The 24037-nt window shown below is 39.3% G+C and overlaps 1 protein-coding gene across 1 annotated transcript in view; it reads right to left on the bottom strand.

The window, feature by feature from the left end:
• Positions 1 to 24037, bottom strand: part of LOC145532204 (uncharacterized) — a 331653-nt gene that overhangs the window by 96676 nt on the left and 210940 nt on the right. Inside the window, exon 4 of the mRNA XM_081556793.1 lies at positions 19491 to 19578. The gene's annotated coding sequence lies outside the window, so the exon portion shown is untranslated. The remainder of the gene's footprint in view (positions 1 to 19490; positions 19579 to 24037) is intronic.

Raw genomic sequence — 24037 nt, 5'->3', positions numbered from 1 at the left:
AGAGTTTCTAACCTTTAGAATGTATGAATCACCACCCATCCTCAATCAGAGGTTCAATGAATGGAGTCTATTTTCACTTGACTCAACCTTGTTAAAAAAAATCCAGGTAACAGGAAACATCAAGAATTCAAAAATATAACTGATAATGGAAAATATCTCAAGTCCAAGGATGTTTTTGCAGAGAAAGCAAGGGTCATCCAAATTATGGCATTCAAGACTTTCTGCAAGAGATTAACACAATCCTTGGGATGCTGCTCCTAAAAGAACCTACTGAAACATGAGTTTCTTTTTAAAATTATTTTTCAATCCAGTGGCTGGGACTCTGTGCTCCCATTGCAGAGGCCCAGGTTCCCACATGCTGCCACTAAGAGTTTGCATGCTGCAACTAAAGATCCCATGTGTTGAAATGAAAGTTGAAGATCCCTTGTGCTGCAACTAAGACCTGGTGCAGCCAAATAAATAGTTTTTTTTTTAATAAAACTATTTTTCATAAGGCCTGATCATCACACATTATCCAACTATATGACTGGCCAGAGATTTCAAGAAGTTAAAATGAAATAAGACATGATTTACCTAAGCATGAAATAGCATTGTAGAGGTCACCAGCAAGATCTCTATCCACAGACATTATAATTAGATGATGGCTTCCTTGGGGTCATCTGCTCAGCAGCTCTATGGTGCTCTGAGAACTCCCAGAGAATTTGACTTTGGAGGCCAGTGGGATTTGATTACAGAACTTACACAGGACTGGGGAAACAGACTCTTGGAGGGTACAAACAAAACCTTGTGAGCACCAGGATCCAGGAGATAAGAGCAGTGACCCTACAAGAGACTGGCCCAGACTTGCCTGTGAGTGTCTAGGAGTCTCCTGGGGAGGCGTGGGTCAGCAGTGGCCTGCTGCAGGGTTGGGGGCACTGAGTACGACAGTGTGTGCATGGGTCCTTTTGAAGGAGGTCACCATTATCTTCATTACCTCCACCATAGTTTGGTCTCAGGTCAAACAACAAGGAGGGAATGGAGCCCCGCCCATCAATAGAAAATTGAATCAAAGATTTACTGGGCATGGCCCTGCTCATCAGAACAAGATCCAGGTTCCCCCACAGTCAGCCTCTCCCATCAGGAAGCTTCCATAAGCCTCTTATCCTTATCCTTCAGAGGGCTGAGAGAATGAAAACCACAATCACAGAAAACTAATCAAACTGATCACACAGACCACAACCTTATCTAACTCAATGAAACTATGAGCCATGCCATGTAGGGCCACCCAAATTGGACGGGTCATGGTGGAGAGCTCTGAGAAAACATGCCCACTGGAGAAGGGAATGGCAAACCACTTCAGTATTCTTGTCTTGAGAACCCCATGAACAGTATGAAAAGGCAAAAAGATAGGACACTGAAAGATGAACTCCCCAGGTCAGTAGGTGCCCAATATGCTACGGCAGAAGAGTAGAGAAATAACTTCAGAAAGAAGGAAGAGGCAGAGCCAAAGTGAAAAAAATGCCCAGTTGAGGATGTGACTGGTGATAGAAGTAAAGTCCGATGCTGTAAAGAGCAATACTGCATAGGAACCTGGAATATTAGATCCATGAATCAAGGCAAATTGGAAGTGGTCAAACAGGAGATGACAAGAGTGAACATTGACATTTTAGGAATCAGTGAACTAAAATGGACTGGAATAGGCAAATTTAATTCAGATGACCATTATATCTACTACTGTGGGCAAGAACCCCTTAGAAGAAATGGAGTAGCCCTAATAGTCAACAAAAGAGTCTGAAATGCAGTACTTGGGTGCAACCTCAAAGATGACAGAATGATCTCTGTTCAATTTCAAAGCAAACCATTCAATATCACAGTAATCCAAGTCTATACCTCAACCAGTAATGCTGAAGAAGCTAAAATTGAACAGTTCTATGAAGACCTACAAGACCTTCTAGAACTAATACCCAGCAAAGATGTCCTTTTCATCATAGGGGACTGAAATGCAAAAGTAGGAAGTCAAGAGATACCTGAAGTAACAGGCATATTTGGCCTTGGAGTACAGAATGAAGCAGGGCAAAGGCTAATAGAGTTTTGCGAAGAGAACACACTGGTCATAGAAAACACCCTCTTCCAAGAGCACAAGAGAAGACTCTACACATGGACATCACCAGATGGTCAATACTGAAATCACATTGATTATAGTCTTTGCAGCTGAAGATGGAGAAGCTCTATACAGTCAGCAAAAACAAGACCGGGAGCTGACTGTGGCTCAGATTGTGAACTTCTTATTGCAAAAATCAGACTTCAGTTGAAGAATGTAGGGAAAACCACTAGACCATTCAGGTATGACCTAAATCAAATACCTTATGACTATACAGTGGAAGGGACAAATAGATTCAAGGATTAGATCTGATAGAGTGCCTGAAGAACTATGGATGGAGGTTCATGACATTGTGCAGGAGGCAGTGATCAAGATCATCCCCCAAAAAAACAAATGAAAAAAGGCAAAATGGTTGTCTAACGAGGCCCTACGAATAGCTGAGAAAAGAAGAGAAGTGAAAGGCAGAGGAGAAAAGGAAAGATATACCCATTTGAGTGCACAGTTCCAAAGAATAGCAAGGAGACATAAGAAAGCTTTTCTCAGTGATCAAGGCAAAGAAATAGAGGGAGACAATAGAATGGGAAAGACTAGAGATCTCTTCAAGAAAATTAGAGATACCAAGGGAACATTTCATGTAAAGATGGGCTCAATAAAGGACAGAAATGGTATGGACCTAACTGAAGCAGAAGATATTAAGAAGAGGTGGCTCGAATACACAGAAGAACTATACAAAAAAGATCTTCATGACCCAGAAAACCATGATGATGTGATCACTCATCTAGAGCCAGACATCCTGAAATGCGAAATCAAGTGGATCTTAGGAAGCATCACTACAAACAATGCTAGTGGAAGTGATGGAATTTTTCCAGTAGTCATGTATGGATGTGAGAGTTAACTTATAAAGAAAGCTGAGCATCGAAGAATGTATGCTTTTGAACTGTGGTGTTGGAGAAGACTCTTGAGAGTCCCTTGGTCTGCAAGGAGATCAAACCAGTCAATCCTAAAGGAAATCAGTCCTGAATATTCATTGGAAGGACTGATGCTGAAGCTGAAACTCCAATACTTTGGCCACCTGATGCGAAGAGCTGACTCATCGGAAAAGATCCCGATGCTGGGAAAGATTGAAGGCAGGAGGAGAAGAGGACGACAGAGGATGAGATGGTTGGATGGCATCACCGACTCGATGGACATGAGTTTGAGCAAGCTCCAAGAGTTGGTGATGGACAGGGAAGCCTGGCGTGCTACAGTCCATGGGGTCGCAAAGGGTCGGACACGACTGAGCAACTGAACAGAACTGAACTGAACTTCCTTGGGGTGAGACTGGGGTGACAGAAAGAGGTCTATAGAAATGTACAGCAAGAACTCCTTGCAGTATGTGGAGTGTGAGTGTTAATGAAAGAGTGACAATTCATTCTGAAGAATTTTTTCACTTGTTGAAATAAAATCTAAAGATGCATCTAATATAAATTGGATGGCATGGTGATGATGGCAGAATTAACAAAAACAAAGAAAAATAAATGGGAAAATGGACAAAAATGACCCTGCAAATAGAGTAAGGAAATACGGAACTATTTGCCTTTGATCATTGTTCTGCTTTTTAAAGAGACTTTAATGCCAAACTGTGTTTTCTATAGCATAAATCAGACAGGAGGAATTAGAGACCTATTTCTTTTACCATCAAATTCTAGTTAGTTGATGATGGCATGACTTAAGTTGTGGGTTTATTTTTCACCCAAGTTCTATCAAAATTCTTAACTGTGGTATCTTTTCTTTTCTTTATAACATAGAACATATGACTCTCTCAAACTTGTGATCCTTGAATAAAATGAACAAGTAAGCCATCATTATTAAAAAGACATTTAACACAATAAATGAGGTACACTGTCCAAACTGTCCAGGAGATTTCTCTTCCCTGCAGGAAATGGAAACTGATGCTTAATGTGTGTCATTAATAACTCTGAATTCAAGGGCTGATTTCTGTTAACGAGAGGCCAAGGTTCATCAGCAGACTCTCAGTCCCCAGGCCAGCAGACACTGAACATATTACAGATGACTCACTTGGCTATACCAAATATATGAAACTCAACAAGGCTTCTGAAGCATGCCTCTGGGGACTGGAAACAGCCTTCCAGCTTACTGTAATGATAATTTTATTTCCATTAGTTAGAAGAAACCAGACTAAAGGGAAAATCTCATAAAAAGTACTGTTTGCTTAAAAGTTACCCATGTTCTCATAAAAGAAACCTCTACACATATTACTACCTGACAAGTAATATTTAAAAGGGGATTTTCAAATTGAACAGACATTAAAACCTTTAATAATGTCTTTTCTTTATGTTTTGATTGAGAGTTGGTTGAAATGAATGGCATTTATTTTCCATTTATATGCATATTCCTGTGGTTTTCATTTTTAAAATCAAGCAAATAAGAAATCAGAAACAAACTAATTTTTTAATTAAAAATACAAAAATAAATAGTTCTTAGAATTAATAAAATATTTGAAATTGCAATGAACGAGAGAAAATTAACACTTGGAGGGTAAGGAGAAAAACAGACAAATATCTCTAGAAAGAATTTAGGGACCTCAACTTCTAACATCATCAGGACCAGGTCTTCTTCCATAGACAACCAGCCAAAATATATAAGGCAATCATTTCTAGAGAATGGACAACAGAAGTACAAGAAAGCAATCTCTGAGAGGAGAGAAATCCATGAGATGAGCACCATAAATACCTTGGAACTCTGTCTGAAGATAATTTTCTGACTCACATGAAGGGTTGGAGCCCAAGCAAAGCACAGCTGCTCTGCTGTCCAAGGAGGCAAAGATCAGAGTTTGAGATGGTTGAAGCTGCTGAAACCTGAGTGGCTGAGTCCTCGAGGTAGACAGCTGCCAGGGTGTGGGAGAAACAGACCCAGAAGTCTAAGTGTGTTTTCCCCACAAATCCTTTGCTCAGGGTTGGGCTGTGTATGCACAAAGCAATACATAAGGCTTACAAGAAGGCTGCTTTTACCAGGCTGAGAACCAGAGATACTGAGATCAAGCAGTGCTGGCTAATTTTGGATTTCTGCCTCAGTCAGACAAGACAAACCTTGGTAATATCACAGTATACAACACTGACACTATCGAAATACCAGAAAGGCTATGTCATAGGAGAAAGGACCACAACGTGCAGTAAGACTTCCATTATACCTGTCTTTATCAACCATAAAACTATATCTCAGCAAGATCCACAGGGGAGACAGATCTATTTGAACAGCTTAGGAAACACCTTGGACCTTCCACAAATCCAATCTAACAAAGTGTAGAAAGGCTTAATATCTATTTCATATGATCATTTAGAAACCAAACATCAATATATTTTAGAGAAAGAAAATAGAATCTAGTTTCTACAACATATCATCTACTATTTCCAATATCAGTCAGACATTACTGTACAAGTGAAGAACCAAAAATGTTGTCAAGAGAAAAAAAAAGTTTATACAAACAGATTCTGAGGCCATCTGTATGTTGGAATTAGCAAACAAAGTTGTTTTTTTTTTATTACTGCTTTATCAGGAAATAGATTAAGTAGGCAATAAATCAGTAAGGATATAGAAGATCTGAAAAATTCTACCCCTCAACTTCACCAAACTGAAAGATCATTTTATTCAATTGTATTATACGTATTTGTTTTGATAGCAGAAGAACACCAAGATATGGCCATAATGCTGAACCATAAAATAAGTTCAATAAACTGCAAAAATTTGGAAACTGACAAAATGTGTTTTCTGATCATAAAAGAGTTATATTAGATGTCAGTAACACTAAGATATTTTAAAATTCTCAAATGTTTGAAAATTAAACAATACAATTTAAAGTAATCTACATATTAAAGGAATTAAATGTAAATCAGAAAATCTTTCAAAATTAATGATAATGAAACACAACATATCACCATATGCAAAAGATAGGTATAATGTTTAGAGGAAAGTTTATAACTGACAAAATTTTAAAAAGAGAAAGATTTAAAATCTGTTATCTAAGTGTCAACCTTAAGAATTTAGGTAAGGAAAACCAAATTAATCCCAAAATGAATAGAAAGAAAAACATAATAAATATAAGAGCACAGATCAACACAAAGAAAAGAGAATACTGACAAACATTTCATTTTGAAAAGATTATCAAAAATTATAAACTCTTAGCAAGACTAATTATGGAAAAATGAGAAAAAACATAAATTACTGATATCATAATTATCAATATATTTCCTTAAGAGGAAACAAAAAATCTGAATGACTCCTTATCTATTGAAGAATGTGAATCCATAATCAAAAAACTTTTCACAAAGAAAACTTTATGCTCAGATAACTTCCTTGGTGGATTCTGTCAAACATTTAAGGAAAAAAGTAATATCAATCTGACATAAACTCTTGAAGACAATCTGGTAAATGGAAAAAGATGAGAACAGACGTTGTACAAAAGAAGGTATGTAAATGGAAAACGAGCCATGAAAGGTGCTCATCAACATTAGTCATCAGGAAATGCAAGGTAAAATCCACAATTACATACTAACTACACACTCATTAGAATGTCTATAATAAAAAAAAACCTGACAGTACCAAGTATTGACAAGAACGTAGAACAACTGAACTCTCACACATTACAGGTCAGAGTATAAAATGGTCCCATTACTTAGAAACAATTCAGTAATTTCCTGTAAAGTTATATATGCACTTACTCTATGAACAAGAGAATTCAAGAAAGAGATGAAAATATATGTCAATGCCATAGCTTCTGCTGAAAATTCAGAGTAGCTTTAGACATAATAGCTCCAAACTGTAAACCACTCTAATGTCCATAATTCAGACAGATGATTTCATATGCATGATCACATGTTTAACTATCTATTCAATATTCCACTGATTTCTGCATAGAAATAGCCTGTGGGGGGTGGCAGGAGACAATGGATTAGAGCAGGGAGGGATTGGCGGTTGAGGGGCAGGGAAGCAGTGAAGGTAGATGTCTCCCCTACCTTCACTCTTGGTATGCTTTTATGATGGTTACTGAATGAGGTCAAATTAGAGTTAGTTAAAGTTCTGCAATTTGGTCCTCAGGTTTAATGCCCAAAGGTGGGAGCCTGGTAAAACAAGTAACAGATATTTGTAAGTTGTTTCCTGAACAGGTCTTGGACATTCTATGTGAGAGGTGGAAATGTCTGGAAAGCTACACAAAACCAGCTTCAAATTTTATTTATTCTGTTTTGCAGATGTAAAGTTCTGGTAAAGAGATATTGCAAATATTTCTCTACTACAGAGAACAATCTTGCCTATGAAGAAATTCTTAAAAAGGCACCAAAATTTTAGGAGAATTAATGAAGAAGCTGAAGTTGAACAGTTCTGTTAAGACCTACAAGACCTTCTAGAACTAACACCCAAAAAAGATGTCCTTTTCATTATAGGGGACTGGAATGCTAAAGTAGGAAGTCAAGAAACACCTGGAGTAAAAGGCAAATTTGACCTTGGAGTACAGAATGAAGCAGGGCAAAGGCTAATAGAGTTCTGTCAAGGGAACACACTGGTCATAGCAAACACCCTCTTCCAGCAACACAAGAGAAGACTCTACACATGGACATCACCAGATGGTCGACATAGAAATCAGAAGGATTATATTCTTTGCAGCCAAAAATGGAGAAGCTCTATATAGTCAGCAAAAACAAGACCGGGAGCCGACTGCGGCTCAGATCAGGAACTCCTTATTGCCAAATTCAGACTGAAATTGAAGAAAGTGGAGAAAACTGCTAGACCATTTAGGTATGACCTAAATCAAATCCCTTATGACTATACAGTGGAAGTGAGAAATAGATTTAAGGGACTAGATCTGAGAGACAGAGTGCCTGATGAACTATGTATGGAGGTTCGTGACACTGTATAGGATAGAGGAATCAAGACCATCCCCCAAAAAAAGAAATGCAAAAAAGCAAAATGGCTGTCTGAGAAGGCCTCACAAATAGCTGTGAGAAGAAGAGAAGAGAAAAGCAAAGGAGAAAAGGAAAGATATTCCCATTTGAATGCAGAGTTCCAAAGAATAGCAAGGAGAGATAAGAAAGCCTTCCTCAGCGATCAATGCAAAGAAATAGAGGAAAACAATAGAATGGGAAAGACTAGAGATCTCTTCAAGAAAATTATAGATACCAAGGGAACATTTCATGCAAAGATGTGCTCGATAAAGGACAGAAATGGTATGGACCTAACAGAAGCAGAATATATTAAGAAGAGGTGGCAAGAATACACAGAAGAACTATACAAAAAAGATCTTCATGACCCACAAAACCACGATGGTGTGATCACTCACCTAGAGCCAGACATCCTGAAATGTGAAGTCAAATGGGCCTTAGGAACCATCACTACGAACAAAGCTAGTGGAGGTGATGGAATTCCAGTTGAGCTATTTCAAATCCTGAAAGATGATGCTGTGAAAGTGCTGCACTCAATATGCCAGCAAATTTGGAAAACTCAGCAGTGGCCACAGGACTGGAAAAGGTCAGTTTTCATCCCAATCCCAAAGAAGGGTAATGCCAAAGAATGCTCAAACTACCTCACAATTACACTCATCTCACATGCTAGTAAAGTAATGCTCAAAATTCTCCAAGCCAGGCTTCAGTATGTGAACCATGAACTTCCAGATGTTCAAGCTGGTTTTAGAAAAGGCAGAGGAATCAGAGATCAAATTGTCAACATCCAATGGATCATCAAAAGCAAGAGAGTTCCAGAAAAACATCTACTTCTGCTTTACTGACTATGCCAAAGCCTTTGATTGTGTGGATCACAATAAACTGTGGAAAATTCTGAAAGAGATGGGAATACCAGACCATCTGACCTGCCTCTTGAGAAACCTGTCTGCAGGTCAGGAAGCAACAGTTAGAACTGGACATGGAACAACAGACTGGTTCCAAATAGGAAAAGGAGTACATCAAGGCTGTATATTGTCACCCTGCTTATTTAACTTTTATGCAGAGTACATCATGAGAAATGCTGGGCTGGAGGAAGCTCAAGCTGGAATCAAGATTACTGGGAGAAATATCAATAACCTCAGATATGCAGATGACACCACCTTATGGCAGAAAGTGAAGAAAAATTAAAGAGCCTCTTGATGAAAGTGAAAGAGGAGAGTGAAAAAGTTGGCTTGAAGCTCAACATTCAGAAAACTAAGATCATGGCATCTGGTCCCATCACCTCATGTCAAATAGATGGGGTAACAGTTGAAATAGCGAGAGACTTTATTTTTCTGGGCTCCAAAATCACTGCAGATGGTGATTGCAGCCATGAAATTAAAAGATGCTTACTCCATGGAAGGAAAGTTATGACCAATCTAGACAGCATATTGAAAAGCAGAGACGTTACTTTGTCAACAAAGCTCCATCTAGTCAAGGCTATGGTTTTTCCAGTAGTCATGTATGGATGTGAGAGTTGGACTATAAAGAAAGCTGAGTGCAGAGGAATTGATGCTTTTCAATTGTGGTGTTTCAGAAGACTCTTGAGAGTCCCTTGGACTGCAAGGAGACCCAACCAGTCCATCCTAAAGGAGATCAGTCCTGAGTGTTCACTGGAAGGACTGATGCTGAAGCTGAAACTCCAATACTTTGGCCACCTGATGCGAAGAGCTGACTCATTTGAAAAGACCCTGATGCTGGGAAAGATTGAAGGCAGGAGGAGAAGGGGATGACAGAGGGTGAGATAGTTGGATGGCATCACCGACTCAATGGACATGGGTTTTGGTGGACTGCGGGAGTTGGTGATGGACAGGGAGGCCTGGCGTGCTGCAGTTCATGGGGTCGCAAAGAGTCGGACACGACTGAGCGACTGAACTGAACTGAATGTAACTTATATGACATTTCAAAGAGAACTACTTCACAAGGGAGATAGATAAGAGATGTTCACTGGACACCGTTTACTTTGGGTTTCCCCAAAATCAAGAGAATCCAAGTCATAGCAAAAATTTCTTAGTTATTTTTGTATTTCAGGTTCTTTTTTTCTTTTTTAATCTTCTGGCCATGCTGCCCAGCATGTGGGATCTTAGTTCCCTGACCAGCAACTGAACTCCCATCCCCTGCATTGACATCATGGAGTCTTAACCACTGGATCACCAGCGAAGTCCCTATTTCAGGATGTTAGAGGCCAGTCACATCTGGATCTTCATAGAAACCCAATAAGGTAGATTTTTATTTAAAAGAAGCCGAGAAAATATGATATAAAAAGATAACTAAAAATGAGTACTTTTACAGCCTGATTTCAGGACTGGCTTGTATTCACAGATATAATTTTGTTTCTCTTGTGTGACTGTAGATATTGATCCCTCAGGACAGATGTGAAAAGATTCACATTCTTCAGACACTGATTCTAACTCATCCTAATGGTTGCCTATAGCTGTTTCTTTCTTTACTTTTTTTTTTTTAAAACAACTCTAAGACCATCACTAATGGAAAAATTTCAAAGGAATCCGATTTTGAAATTAAAAATGAATACCACCCCCTAGCAAATACAGTCTATTTTCTGCATCCATATCTTGCCTAAACAGAAGCAGTTACATAACACTTTACATTTTTTAGAAATACTCTGACATAGTGTACTAGATATGATTATCAAATAACGGTGTAAGTTATTTTTACCCTTTTATTTTTTACAACTGGGGAAATAGACTCAAAGGGTTTAAATGATATCCATAGGATAAGAAAGTAAGACAATGGCTATACCAAATCTAAAATCTAGAATTCCTGTCTCAGTCTGTTTCTCTAACAAATAAATATAGCCCAAAGTATTTTAACTATAAAAGTGAAATTAGGAAGGGCTTCAAATTTCTTAGTAAATTTACAAGATAAGACATGGAGAAATGTCCTCTCTGCTGGTATACCAGTTGAGGAATTTGAGTCCAAAATTAAAAATTCGTAACATTTCAGTTATTCCTTTAAAAATTTTTTTAAAGTTAAAAAGGTTCCTAGCTCCTAGCATTAGCAATCTATTATTAAATCACATTTTGGGGGAAGAAGAAAAAATTAAAACTATAATAAAGATCCTAACCACCTAACTTCAAAGAAGTTACATTAATAACAGAAGGCCTGTATTTTCAGAAACGAATACAGAAGATGAAACTGAATCTGAACTTTGTGTCTCTACTGTTCATTCAGCTCTCTTTGGTTTAAATCAGTTGCTTGGCACCTGGGGATTGATAGCTTCAACCTCAGGGAACACACAAGGCTGCTCACTGCTGCCCCCTAGTGAACGTGTTACAAATGAAATAAATTGACTGAAGCCCAGCTGATTTCTCATTCTGAACCTCTAAACTGCAAGCACATGTTGGCCTCTGACTGATCTGGCTGCTTCCACAATCGCTCTCCTGAGGCAGGCTCAACAGAGCTGTGTGTTTCAGAAAGGGCTTTGAAGAAAAAGCAACTGACTGGTAGGGTCAGGCAAACATATCCACATGTCCACTGGTGCCAATCCTTTCGAATGAATGAACAAGACATCAGATTTTCCAAAAAATGGGCCAAAGAACTAAACAGACATTTCTCCAAAGAAGACATACAGATGGCTAACAAACACATGAAAAGATGCTCAACATCACTTGTTATTAGAGAAATGCAAATCAAAACCACAATGAGGTACCATTTCACACCAGTCAGAATGGCTGCTATCCAAAAGTCTACAAGCAATAAATGTTGGAGAGGGTGTGGAGAAAAGGGAACCCTCTTACACTGTTGGTGGAAATGCAAACTAGTACAGCCACTATGGAGAACAGTGTGGAGATTCCTTAAAAAACTGGGAATAGAACTGCCATATGACCCAGTAATCCCACTGCTGGGCATATACACTGAAGAAACCAGAATTGAAAGAGACACATGTACCCCAATGTTCATCGCAGCACTGTTTACAATAGCCAGGACATGGAAGCAGCCTAGATGTCCATCAGCAGACGAATGGATAAGGAAGCTGTGGTACATATACACAATGGAATATTACTCAGCCATTAAAAAAAATACATTTGAATCGGTTCTACTGAGATGGATGAAACTGGAGCCCATTATACAGAGTGAAGTAAGCCAGAAAGAAAAACACCAATACAGTATACTAATGCATATATATGGAATTTGAAAGATGGTAACGATAACCCTATATGCGAGACAGAATAAGAGACACAGATGCATAGAACAGTCTTATGGACTCTGAGGGAGAAGGTGAGGGTGGGACGTTCTGGGAGAATAGCATTGAAACATGTATATTATCATATGTGAAACAGAACACCATTCCATGTTCGATGCATGAGACAAATGCTCAGGGCTGGGGCAATGGGATGACCCAGAGGGATGGGATGGGGAGGGAGGTGAGAGTGGGGTTCAGGATGGGGGAAAAAAAAAAAAGACATCAGATTTTCAAAGAAATGTGTTTTAGGAAAACCTTGTTTTCTGATCGAAATAGGAAGACATCCATGTTGACACCCGCAAAGTTAGCAGTAAGAGTGATACTTGGTGCTCAGGGCTGCTGGAAATCAGAGATGCTCACTACTGGAGCATCAGATTTTCTCTTTTTTTCACTCTTTGTAAAGGTTAGGCAGATGATAACAGGGACCAACCTCAGGATAATGATTTATCTAGTAACAGGTTCAGACCCTGCAGCCACCCTCGGCTCTAAAGGCACGATCAACACTATCATAGTCAGAGTGGAATCAGAAATACACATCATCACACTTCAAATAGCAGGAAAACGCTCCACATTTGTTGAAGTGACTATGGGAAATAACTATCTTGTCTGGGCACCCAAATTCCAAAAATAATACACTGCTTGTGGGTACTACAATTGTTAATATTTCAGTGACTTGAAAAGAAGCTCCATTTAGAGCTGATTGCACAAATGACTTATATAAGCACACAGCTTCAAACAGGGGTACAGAGGAGAGAGATTTGGGGATGAAACCAAAGGTAAGAAGAAAAATCTATGTCCTTCCTTGTTCATCAAACGTTTTCAGTCACTAACTGACCACCATCCCTGGTTCAACTGTGTGTCTGTGTTTTGTTCAGTGCATCAAATGTTTATCAAGTGCCCCCTAAGTGCCAAACACAGGACTATGTGCCGAAGAAACAAAGATCAACAAGACACTCTTCCTGAATATGTGGAGGTCAAGTCTATAAATGAGCTGAAAAATTTGAGAGACGCATTTATCATTCCGGTTTGTCCCCTATATTGCTTCTATATGCAACTCCCCTCATCTTCAAATCTACTCTCCATCAGACTTCCCTGGTGGTCCAGTGGTTAGGAGTCTGCCTTGCATTGCAGTGGACACTGGTTCTATCCCTGATCCAAGAAGATCCCACATGACATAGGGCAACCAAGCCCACATGCCACAACTACTGAAGCCCATTCATCCTAGTACCTAGGCTCTGCAACAAGAGAAGCCACCACAATGAGAAGCCTGCACACAGAAATTAGAGAGTAGCCCTGGCTGGCCACAACTAGAGAAAAGTCTGAGTGCAGCAGTCAAGACCCAGCACAGCCAAAATTAAATAAATTTTTTTTTTAAGTTTAAATATATTCTCCATCACTATTCCCATCTGGAGATTTCAGCTTAGGTACTTTGTAATAATGCACTGTGAAGTATAAAACTCAACCAACACCCAGTTTCTTTGGCTGGAAGGAGTAGAAATGCTTCCTTCCAAATACGGCCATTTAAGCAGCCAGGAGAGGACAGCATGGGGTGACAAGAGACGGAGAAGAGAAGGAAAGGCGGCACACGTGTCCTACCCCAAACAGTTCTGTTTCCAGTTGAACTTCCAGGAGATCTGCCTGTGTGCCCAGTTGCTTCCGTCGTGTCCGACTCTTTGCTATCTGCCAGGCTCCTCTGTCCATGGGATTCTCCAGGCAAGAATACTGGAGTGGGTTGCCATGCCCTCCTCCAGGGGATCTTCCTGACCCAGGGATTGAACTGGGATCTTCTGTGTCTTCTGAATTGCAGGTAGATACTTTACGGCTGAGCCACTGGGGAATTAGTGACTGTAGAGACCTATGATCATTAGCATCCTGGGGAAGCCAGCAGGTGCCAGACCCTCTGCTATTCCCAAGAACAGGATGCGACACATGAGTTCCTTGGAACAATCCTGAAGCCTGCAGCCAAGGGCCAATCTGCTGGAATAATTCCTCTAATTCTACCACGTATCAGTGCCTATGGTAGGATAATGAGAGAGGCAACTGGAAAAGCAAGAGATTATGTATTACAGTGACTGAATTTCACTTTTCCCTGGATTACAGTCTGGCTACTGGTGAAAAAGAGGCCTCACCACTTTGAAAAATCATTTGTCTCTGAGACTATTGCACTGACAGAGTATTACCAGGCTAAATTGGTGTCAAAGATGACAAGAGTTCAGGCTACGGCTTGCCCGCTTGCAGCTCCAAGAAGAGAAAAGAGGGAGGTCACCAGACCGACAGCACAGCTCCCTTTTCTGTTGTTGGCATGTTTCTAGGGCTCACATGTCTCTGGGCATCCACAGTGCACACTTTCAGCTTACATCATACCTTCAGAGACATTGTAAGCCACGGCAATAAAGCACATATCACAATAAAGCTGGTCTGAGGACTTCCCTGGTGGTCCAGTGTCTAAGAATCTGTGCTCCCAATGCAAGGGGCCTGGGTCCAATCCCTGGTCAGGGAACTAGATCTCTCATGCTGCAACTAAGAGTTCACATGCCACAACTAAGATGCAGCACAGCCAAATAAACAAAATAAAAATAAGTACTTAAAAATAAATACTAATAAAGAAAGCCGGTCACATGAATTTTTGCACATAAAAGCTATGTTTACACTATACTATTAACTGTGTGATTATGTCTAATAATGTACATACCTTAATTTTAAAATACTTTATCGCTAAAGAATCCTAGTCATCATCTGAGCTTTCAGTGAGTAGTAATGTTTTTCATAATAGTAATATCAAAGCTCACTGATGACAGATCACCATAACAAATGTAATAACAATGAAAACGAAATATTTTGAGAATTACCAACACCAAAATGGGACACAAAAGACAGGAAGTGAGAAAATGCTGTTGGAAAATGGTCCTGATGGGTTTGCTGAATGTAGGATTGTCACAAATCTTCAATTTGTAAAAAAAAAAAAAATGCAGTATCTGCAAAGTGCAATAAAGCAGTGTGAGGTATGCCTGTTGAAGGGAATGGCAACCCACTCCAGTATTCTTGCCTGGGGAATTCCATGGACAGAGGAGCCTGGCAGGCTACAGTCCATGGGGTCACAAAGAGTTGGACACGACTGAGTGATTAACACTTTCACTTTCATGCCTGTAATCAACAATGGGTAAGAAAAGCATACTGATATTTTTTTTTTTTTGTATACAGCAACCAACACTCAGGTATAATAAAATAAAAAAAAATAACACTACGTTTTTAAATTAAATTTTATTTTTAAAGCAAAAATATCTTGTTTACATACTATTTTTTATTCTGCACAATTTAAATTTTGAAAACTAGGATCTGAAATATTGCCTAGGTTCAAGCCTTTCCTGTAGATTATTTGATTAAGGTCAAGAGTAAGTTAAGGTGTTGGCTAGATCTAGCCAATGTTTCATCACAGTTTCACTCAGTTCAATAAATTATGATTTCAATAAAGCATAATATTAATTGGATGGCTCTTTTAAAAATATATTTATTTATTTGGCTGCACCAGGTCTTAGTTGCAGCACTCGGGATCTTCGATCTTCATTGTGGCACACAGGATCTTTAGTCTCAGCATGTGAACTCTCAGTTGCAGCATGCGGGATTTAGTTCCCTGATCAGGGGTTGAACCCAGGCTCCCTGCATTAGAAGGACAGAGTCTTACTGTGTCTTACTGGACCACCAGGGAAGTCCTTGGTTGGCTGACTGCAGTGACCATAATACCTCAAGGAATATATCTTCCCTTGCTTTTGATCCTTTGATTTCTTTTCTAAAAAATGGAGCATGAGCTGAAAGCAGGTATTACTCTAACTGAAAACACTCTAGGTTCAAGTGTCAGATGGCTTATCCCTCTGGCAGAGTCCACTGTAAAAGTGAAAACTCTCCCGCCACAATTTAAACTCACTCTGTCTCATTATCTCTGCCCAAGCCTTTTGAATTATTTTCTAATTAATCCATTAATTGTGGCATTAGCTACAGTTTTTCATTCTAAACCTATTTTCAAGAGGAATCACACATGTATTTTCCAGTCTATACAATGTCTCACAAAGAAAGAATTTATAAACACACTTAAATCCAAAGTGTATTAGAAGACATTCCAGTCCTTCATACTTAACACAAGAATTATTGTTGGGAGTAACTCCCAGTGAAACCATTTTCTGCCTTCAGTGGTGAACACAGCCTTAAGTTCAGGTTTTTTTTCTTTTTAATGAAGGTGACAGTTGTTTTCCCAATCACAAATCAATCAATCAAGGTAAACCAATAAGATGAGAATAAATTATTCCCAGATGCTATTCCATGCAAAACAAAACAAAACATACATCAAATGCAAGGGAGTGTTGAATGATGTTTCCTAACCACCATTCAATGGACAGGCAAGGTGAATTTGGGGCTCCCTGTGCCCTCTTTCTCCACCCCCATCAGCCAGTGTGTCCTAGTTCCCCTTCAATGCTTTCTTCTTCCTCTTTCATGGTAACTGCTTTGCAAAAGTAGTAAGTAGTTCCTCTTTGGCAGTGATTCGTCTGGTTTTCATGGAACTATGGATTACATATCATAGGTCATCTCAACAGCCATACTTTGATATCTATGGATGGATAAGCCTCCTGAAACATTCCCTAATGGCAATCTCTGCTGTACAATGGCTCAGGTTCGAGACATTGCTATCTTAATCTGCTTAGTGACGTTTACTTGATTCATTTTTTTTTACTTTTTTGGCCGAGCTGCCCAGAATTGAGGACCTAAGTTCCCCAACTAGGGATCAAATCTGTGCTCTCTGCAGTGGAAGCTCAGAGTCTAAACCACTGGACCAGGAGGCAAGTTCCCAGTGAAGTTTATTTGAGAATGTGAACGTGATATTACATTTTATCCTGATTATCTTATAGGAATTAAGGGAAGACAGAATGAAAGCTCTGATACTACTGATAAGGAATATAGATTCTTTAACAAAATGGCAAATCTCTAGCCTCAAGTGAACACTTATTAGAACTAAGAAAATGTATGTTTAACTATGAAGAAAGAAAAAATTTAAGAATACTTCCTGAATAGTTAAACCATATCATTGAAGATTATAGGAAAAATTTAATTAGGGATTTAATTTTTTTAAATCTCTATAGAAATAGAAATTCCTTTTAATGTATAAGTCTATTTTTCAATTTTCTCACATTTGACATCTTCAGGAACACATTATATGTGAAAACAGAGGACTTGCTATGGTTTTCTTCTAAGGTGATTCAAATAGAAAAGCTCTAGACATCCAACTCTTATAGCATTATATGCTGTGTGCAGATAATATACTACTTTTGTCAAAGATCTGATAGTAGTTCTAGGTAGAAGTTCAAGTACAGGACTGGATTTATAGATGAACCCAGAGCCACCCCGGGCTTCCCAGGTGATGCTAGTGGTACAAACCCACCTGCCAATGCAGGAGATGTATGAGACGCGGGTCTGATCCCTTGGTTGGGAAGATCCCCTGGAGCCAGGCATGGCAACCCACTCCAGTATTCTTGCCTGGAGAATCTCATGGACAGAGGAGCCTGGTGGGCTATATATAGCCCCTAGGGTTGCACCGAGTCAGACACGACTAAAGCAGCTTAGCATGCAGCACAAGGCCACCTTGCTAGGTTCACTCAGGCTCCAGACTCATCTCATATAAAGGCGAGACAATGGCTGGTGGGTCTAGACTTGAAAACCGTGAGAACAACAATGAATACTTTGAATATGACTTTGAATGCCTGTCACTGGTAAGGACCAAGAGACTGAGTGTGAGGAAAGACTGAGACCACAAGTTTCCCAAATTGAGAAACAGAAGCCAATGTTGAGTCATCTCATCCTAACCAGGAATTTGGTAAACCTCAACACTGGGATTTTAAGTATGTGCTTTGGTGGATTTTAAATATATTTGAAATTTTTGTCTGACTTTGAAGCTGGTGAAAGTAATAAGACTTTAGGAGAACAGAAAGAGGTGTTCCATTTTGCAGAATTGGAGTCTGTCTTTTACCCCAAATAACAGGATTCCCTGTTGGCTCAGCTGGTAAAGCACCTATCTGCCAGTGCAGGAGATGCAAGAGACTCAAGTTTGATCCCTGGGTCGGGAAGATCCCCTGGAGAAGGAAATGGCAACTGCTCCAGTATTCTTGCCTGGAGAATCCCATGTACAGAGGAGCCTGGCAGGTTACAGTTCATGGGGTCACAAAGAGTTGGACACGACTGAGCACACGCACACACACAACTTGTATAAACCATACAAGTTTACGTTGCCATAACATCTGGGATGTGATTATATCTTGGTTAGTGGATTGGGCAGGCTATAGCATCAGACATCAGAACAGAAGGCTGGGCTGTGAAAACAGAATTGGTGGGAAGTGACCTGGCTGCAAGGCTGAGCGAGAGGAGACAGCTGCACACGAGCCCACTAGACCAGGTCCTCATGTGAGAGGAAAATGGTACTTCTCATCCACATAAGTGGTCATGGGGCAAGGTATCCTAGATACCCCCTACAATCAGTGGAGGGAAAGATCACTGGATTAAACTGTAAGGTGGCTAAACTCGCATTCACACAAATCAATTCTGAAGTGTAACGGACACAATCTTACCAAAGTCAAGCATTCTATAGCTCTAGCCTCAGTCTTATATAATGTACTTTTATCAATTAGATTTTTGAAAGTGTTTCTTAACCACAGTAAATCCCTTTTCAGCAATTTAGACAAATTAAAATGATTTGCAAAATAGAAGGAGAGATTTATGTTGTTTGTCATCATTTTCCTAAACCACTGGGGTTACAAGGAGCATAAATATTTTAAAAGTTCTCAGGATAGTTAAATTCTGTCTTTGGCAATTTATTACTTTACAAGAGACAGATTACTGAGATGTATTCTAGCAATCACTAATTGTTTTTAGATTATGCATTAATATATTCATTTCATAATTGTAAGTGAAAGAATGCATACTAATGTTCAAAGCTGTAGTCCTTTTTGCATCGTTTAACGAACTTTAATGGTTGAAAACTTAATTAAATAGATTCAAAGTGAAATCAGATTTAAGTGATGAATGTGCTTATCTTTCATCAAAAGAGACAATAGTTTCATGTCATAATGAACTACTAGCTCCATGTTTTTAGCAATATTTGACCCTATTTAGATCATCAATCCATTATTCTTACCACCTTTTCATATATGGCACCACCCCACCCTCCCGCAGTGTTCTCACTTTGCCCCATGCATACCTTGTAGCTTCAACTGTGTGGCTCCTTCCTCCACCTTGATCACCTGGCAGATTCCACCCTGGTTGAATTCACAAGTAGCTGAATGTGGCTGGAAAACACATACATCACCATGTTGCTTATCTTCCCCCAAACCTGTAATCCTTCAACTGCCAGTCAATTCTGCAACTCCCTCGCCCATTGACTTACTCATTTTCCTTATGTGTATTTCATACTCTGCTCGCTACTCAAGCCTCTAACCACTCCTCTTCCCCATCACTTTTCCCCAGACAGGCACATAACTTGCTCCTTACCTCCTTTGCTTCCCTGATCACACCTCTTGTCACATCGCAAGCCCTATCTGAACTTTACTTTATTTAACTTCACTGCATTTACCACAACGTGGCACATCACATCTTTTACTTATTTGTTTATTAATTCTGTCTCTCCCCCTTAGTTTACAGGCTCAAGAAAGCCCAGTCTCTGACACAGAGCCTCAAACACGAATGTAAATATTTGTTGAATGAACATCTGAATCTTTTATTTCATAGCAAATAAAACTCCTCTGGAAAAAAAAATTATATAACTGACTCAAGAGAAATACAGTGCAATCGTTTTAAGCAAGAAGGAAGAGCTGACCCAAGCTGCACCCGGAACCCCACTTCTGGATGCTATCCACTGAGTTTGGTGACACAGATAAAACATTCTGGCACATAAGTGTGCCTCCACCTGCAAAGACCTGAATGTGAAGAGTACGTCAGTTCAATATAAATCATGTCTGGATTTTTCTTGCTGTGATCTGACTCAGTGTCTCACGCTGCTTGGAGCCAAGTTGTCTCATTAGTCAGTCTTCTTGTTTTAGAGCTTTCCTGCCAGGAAGAAAGCAGAGGGCACTTGCCCCTCTTTGCTGAGACGGTTCGCATCTTTGTTAGCAGAAACTTCTTTGCACTCGCTGTAGATGCTGTTGAACCAGTGCCCCCGGCAATCTGGCTGCCATGGTGCCTCTGCGGGAGCTTGACAAGAAACAGTGGAAACCCGATGCCTTTATGTCACCACAAATCAAGATTTCACTGTGTCTGCGAACCTCTCTATCAGGAATATTGCATCACAATATGAATCTTTTATACACCTGTGTTTATCTGGCCTCTGACAAAATGATGTTAGTGGAGCAAGAAGAGAGATTCTTAAAGCCTATTTGATATTCAAGTGTCAATTTATATCTAATGTTAAAGCCTTTGAGAGTGAACATTTATTCAGAAGCTATCAGAGAGAATTAGCTTCCTAATTTTTAAACACCATTGTGCATATCTGATGGGGTAGAAGATCTATGGCTCACTAAAAGCTATCCATATACTCCTAGAAAAACTGTAATTACTTTAGGCAAAAATATATTAACTTCTCGAGATACCGAAGCATACACACTGTTAATATAAACATGTCAATTATGGAGTTGTCTCACTTTTCCAATATTCATTATTTCTAGCTATAGAAAGAGTTTTGCTGATGAGTGGAAAACATTGGGCTGAGGGTTCAAGGGAACTGTCCTAGAAATGTTAAAAATAATAAATATCATTTCACACAACAGGACACATTAAAAAAACAAATATTCTCCCACAGATATAAAAGTTTATATAAAAGTAAAGTGAAGAATCAAACAGGCTGTAGTGATACAGCTGAGGCTTATTACATTGTTTGGTCTAATGCCTGCTATGGAGGAGATGGCCCCTGTGCTCTCTGCCTTACATATGACCACATCTAATAAGAGTCTTAGAAACTTCAGTATCACTTAGAGAGGAAAACTGGGGCTTCCCCAGTGACTCAGATGATAAAGAATCTGCCTGCAATGCAGGAGAACCAGGTTCAATCCTTGGGTCGGGAAGATCCCCTGGAGAAGGGAATAACAACCCATTCCAGTATTCTTGCCTAGAAGATTCCATGGACAGAGGAGCCTGGCGGACTACAGTCCATGGGGTTGCAAAGAGCTGGAGACAACTGAATGACTTTCACTCACTCAAAGAGGAAAATTAGACAGATGATCCATTTGTTAGCTGAAGAAAGTGCAGCTGGTGACACATAAACTTAAAACTATGGCATCTGATGCTAAAAGGAACCTTAGATTTGACCTTGTCCCATTGCACAGTTTTGAGAATGGACAACATTGAAAAGCTAAAAAGAAGTTGGCATGATCAAATCACTTAGCGGCAGGGTATAATTTCCATGCTGGGGACTTCCCTGGTGGTCCAGTGGTTAAGGATACTCCTTCCAAAAAAAAAAAGAAGAATCCAACTTTCAACGCAAGGGATGCAAGTTCAATCCTTGGTCCGGGAACTAAGATCACACATGCTGCAGGGCAACTAAGCCTGCTTGTTGCAACTAGAGAAAAGCCTGCATGCCACATTGAAAAGATCCAGTATGCCTCAGTGAAGATCCCCCATGCTACAACTAGGACCTGATGCAGCCAAGTAAGTAAAATAAATACTAAAAAAATAATTTCCACACTAGGGGACACATAAATCAGTGTCTCTACTGTACTGCTCTGCCCCTTACCCCAAGCCTAACTCTTCCTAACTCACCCTTCATTGTTGTCATCAAATATAGTTGTAGAATTTCCTGTTGGTCTCAGATATAAATACATATTGCTTTAAATCTATTTCTTTTCCATTGGAAGAAGGGTAAATGTTTCAAAGCCAAGAAATAAAAAAGCACTGAATGGTAGATTCCAATTTGATCACTGCAAGGTGGCTTTCCAAGGAAGTGGAATTTATGAAAGGAGAGGCCATGAGAGATGGGACACAGGCCTGAATTATAACAGATGTGTGATTGCCCTTGTTTGTGGAAGAGCTCCATTCCACAATGACCCCAAAGCATATCCATAGAGTATACTCCATACCCACGACTGAGCCTTATAAAGCTGGAGGTATGTTTTCATGGGGAAACATTGGAACAAGTTAAAGTGCTGTAAATGTAAGGATTTATTTCTGGATTCTTAATTCTGTTACACTGATCTACTGTCTAACCTTACTATCTTGATTACTATAGTTTGTAGAAGTCTTGAAATTGGGATATGTGAGTCCTCAGATTTTGTTCTTTTTCGAGATTGTTTTTGCTATTCTGGGAAACTTGAATTTTCGCATCAGCTCTTCAGTTTCTACAAAAACCCAGCTGGAATTCTGATAGAGATTGCACTGAATCTGAAGATCAACTTAGGGAGTACTGTCATTTAAAAAATATTACATCTTCCAACCCAGGGATGTCTTGGGAAACTGGGGTGTCTTCTTTCAATAATATTTATATTTTTCAGTGTACAAACCTTACATTTACTTTGCTAAATTTGATCCTGATAATTTTATTCTTTTTGATGCTATTATAAATAAAATTTTCTTAATTTCAAAAAAAGAAAAAGTCAAAATGGAGATCAACCACTCCTTTTCTTGGTTATCCTGGAACTCCACCAGCTAAACCTTTGAAGGATTATATTCGGCACCTATAAAATAATGGTTCCTTCATAATATTTTTCAAAGTCAAGACCTCTCCGTTATTACTGCCTGCTTTCCTCCTATCAGATGCCTGGCCCCCTGTTTCTGTAAACAGGGATCCTAGAATATGTGTCCCTTTTCTTTCTACCTGATTATTTGTAGTATTGACCAACGGAGAAAACAAAGATAAAATCAGGATGCTTTACTGAAGACTAGGAGTTCTTGATTCTGGCTACAGATTTGAATTAACTGGAAACAAAGTTGAAAATATGTTGTTGGACTCCACCCCCAGATTTAACTGGTCTGGAGTGGAGGCCAAGCATCAAGTATTTTTAAAAAGATCTCCAAATACTGGTATATATTTACTACAGCACTGTTCGAGATAAAGAAATGTGAGGAAAGATTAGGAATCATAAAGGGTATTAACTGGATGATAAAATAACAGAATTTTAGGCATGTAGAGACAGTAGAAGCTTAAGGGTCAAGGGATGCTAGGTGAATAAATCAAGATCTCAAAATTAACTAAAGGAAGAGCCAGAACTCTGGTCACATGATTCATGAGCTAACTGAGTAATGAAGGGAATCTGACATCTGAGAGAATTTAGAAGACAGATAAAAAGAAGTGACAGCTTTACCGAGAAAATACAGAACATGGCATATCAAGAGGTAAATGTCATAACACCATCAAGGAGGGATTAATAGATAAATTCATGATGGCTCATGGCAGACTTGTAGAAGCTGGGAGTTTGAGCTATGATAACTAACCATGAAAATCAGGGTAAAAACCAAATGGGACTTAGTTAATATCAAATAGGAAAGAGGTTTAGGTGACTTACAGAAATGATTCTATAAATACTGCATATTTTCTTACCATGTAAGTAAAGTATGGATTTGATTGTTCTTACCATATAAAGTGCAGTGCCTGGCATACAGTAAGTGCTTACTTAGTGACTGGAGTTGTTTCCTTTCACTGCTGCCAGCATGCAAAGTCCAAATGAACTGGACTGTGCTGGTTCATAAAACTGGAATACTTGACTAGCGTATTTCATGTGTACTCATGTTTTCTTGCCTTACAATGGTGTAAGTTTGGCATTT

This window comes from Giraffa tippelskirchi, chromosome 13 (genome assembly GCF_054371585.1).
Source record: "Giraffa tippelskirchi isolate mGirTip1 chromosome 13, T2T-mGirTip1v1.2.pri, whole genome shotgun sequence".
In the NCBI taxonomy this organism is placed as follows: Eukaryota; Metazoa; Chordata; class Mammalia; order Artiodactyla; family Giraffidae; genus Giraffa; species Giraffa tippelskirchi.
The sequence above is the reverse complement of the archived record's forward strand: the minus strand, read 5'-3'. Positions and strand labels throughout refer to the sequence as shown.